Source organism: Penaeus japonicus, unplaced genomic scaffold (assembly GCF_977035675.1).
Source record: "Penaeus japonicus unplaced genomic scaffold, GWHDUDI00000001_assembly GWHDUDI00000033, whole genome shotgun sequence".
In the NCBI taxonomy this organism is placed as follows: Eukaryota; Metazoa; Arthropoda; class Malacostraca; order Decapoda; family Penaeidae; genus Penaeus; species Penaeus japonicus.
The window spans coordinates 501,176-503,675 of NW_028234435.1; the positions used below are offsets into that span (position 1 = coordinate 501,176).

Sequence of the window (2,500 nt, forward strand, 5' to 3'; positions counted from 1 at the left end):
ATAACTATGTCTGTGTGTATATATGTATATATATATACACACACAGACACAAACACACACACACACACACACACACACACACACACACACACACACACACACACACACACACACACACACACACACACACACACACACACACACACACACACACACACACACACACACACACACATATACACATACACATATATATATAAACATATATTTGTATGTATGTTTACATTTTTTTTTATGCTTACTATACATACATTTTATGTGTGCTGTTATATCCTGGTAACTAAGTTCTATCTTTTTTCCAATTTCTTTTAGTGGCTTTTAGGTTTTGTAAAAGTTCCAAACTGATAAATAAAATTTTTGTTCCTCTCCCAAGATAATTTCTTTTTGGGAGAATGTAGATATCCTTATACTTTATGGTGAGCAAACTATCAAAGTTTCCATTAATAGGAAGGTAGGTCTAGATACTGCTCTGAATGAAAATATGAAGTTCACTTCAATCACAAGTGCCGAATTGAAGTCTTGTAAAGAATGTCTACCATATCTGAATTTGTAATAGAAATAGTGTCCTTGAGCCACCTTTGTTAACACTAATAATGCAAAGTTATCTTTCACTCAAATGTGGAAGATATAATAAGAATAATCAGTTTTGGATGTGAAAGTTATAAGGGTTTTTTTATATATGAATACTATATATAACTCCTTGTACTGTTGTTCTGAATGAAGACTCTCGTAGAGTTAACAACAAACACACTTTTGTTTGGACAGCATATGGGTGATACTAATTTTAGAGATGCTTCCAGTGTTCTTTCAGTGTTATCTTTATTGCTTTCCTCTCCATTCCTCTTCCTCCTCCTCCTCTTTCTGTTTCTGCCTCTCAGTAACTCACCAGAACTTCAGATAATCAAATTCTCTCTCTCTCTCTCTCTCTCTCTCTCTCTCTCTCTCTCTCTCTCTCTCTCTCTCTCTCTCTCTCTCTCTCTCTCTCTCTCTCTCTCTCTCTCTCTCTCTCTCTCTCACATATCAGTACTTTCTTCTTTGTCTTAATGCTATTTATAAGCCAGTGTTTACATGGCTTCCTGTAGTACATTACGAATCAATTATTGCTGTTATTTATTTTGTATGATTTTACCATGACCTATTACCAATTTCTAGTCAATTATCTGCATTAAGTATTGGTGATGCATCTGTATATTAACACACCTTTCGTTCCCTATATAAATATACATTTCATATGCAGGATAATTATATGTGAAGATGAAGACCTGTGTTATGTATGTTTATACATAGTTGCCTAGCATAGAGCTATGTATTTTTATGTAAACAATTGAAAAGAAACTCCAAATCTGAAATAAAAATATGGAGAAATTTCATGTATTCTTTACCAAATTGAACTGTAAAAAGAAGAATCACTGATTTATCTTGTAGCTAGACTATCTTCTATACTCAGTATCCACTAAACTGAGCACTAGATGATTAGTCTTGTACAGAAATCATGTTTAATACTAAGAAAAAACAGATTAAGGTATACTGAGGGAGGGGGTGGCACACTCCACTCAGCACTCCTTCTGTCGGCAAATTTCTTCCCTTATTCAGAAAAATTATATAGTTACACGAGGCTTTTTATTCGGGCCTATTTAAATAGACTAAAGCAATCCAATATGAACAAGATAATATTTTTGTGTATACACACTCATATTGGAAGTGTTAGTTGATATTTAAATCAAATGAGAAGCTTAATGATTAGATATTTTTCATCTAAAATTGAGCATTTTCAGCAAATAATTAATATTCTCAATCAGGACATGATTATTTTTTTCCCTTAGAAGAGAAAGTAAATTGGCAAACAGATTTAATTTCATCAATTTATTTGCAAAGGTAAAAGTATTCAGAAGGACTTGACAAAAATATTTGACACATGAAGATGAACAATCTTTAACAGTAATTTGCTAATAATAGAAAATAAGGAAATAATAAAAAAAATAATAATAATAGTAATCACAATAATAATAATAATAATAATAATAATAATAGTAATCATAATAATAATAATAATAATAATAATAATATAATTATAATAGTGATACTTACAATATACAAGTACTGTACAATGTGCTTAATATACTCACACTTAACATCAAGAAGTTGTGACAAATATCACCTGACATTTTATTTCTTACATACAAAACACATTCAGAAACTATATCTATATGGTAACTCCTCTGAGAATCACATGGATAAATGGATATTTCTGAAATACCAAATAGAGAGTATTAAAGCCTTTCTTTTAAGAAAAGGAATCTGGATGCAGAGGCAGCTACATGAACTGTCATAACATATACACTGGATAATAATACAGCTTACAAGATTTTTAAATACAATTAAACATATGTATACACACATTCAATAAGTGAAATTTCATCCTCTAACACATACATATGTTTGTTTGTGTGCATGCACACTCCCCCAAAACTTAAATGACACAGGAAATAGAAAAGGTAAA

General features: G+C 31.0%; 1 protein-coding gene across 8 annotated transcripts in view; it reads right to left on the reverse strand.

The window, feature by feature from the left end:
- Nucleotides 1–1,848: 1,848 nt before the first annotated feature.
- The window catches only part of LOC122258481 (uncharacterized), a 72,399-nt gene continuing 71,747 nt past the window's right edge, over nt 1,849–2,500 (reverse strand). For all 8 annotated transcript variants that reach the window (XM_043024461.2, XM_086556701.1, XM_043024462.2 and 5 more), the window contains one exon: nt 1,849–2,500. This exon is cut by the window's right edge and continues 1,201 nt beyond it. The gene's annotated coding sequence lies outside the window, so the exon portion shown is untranslated.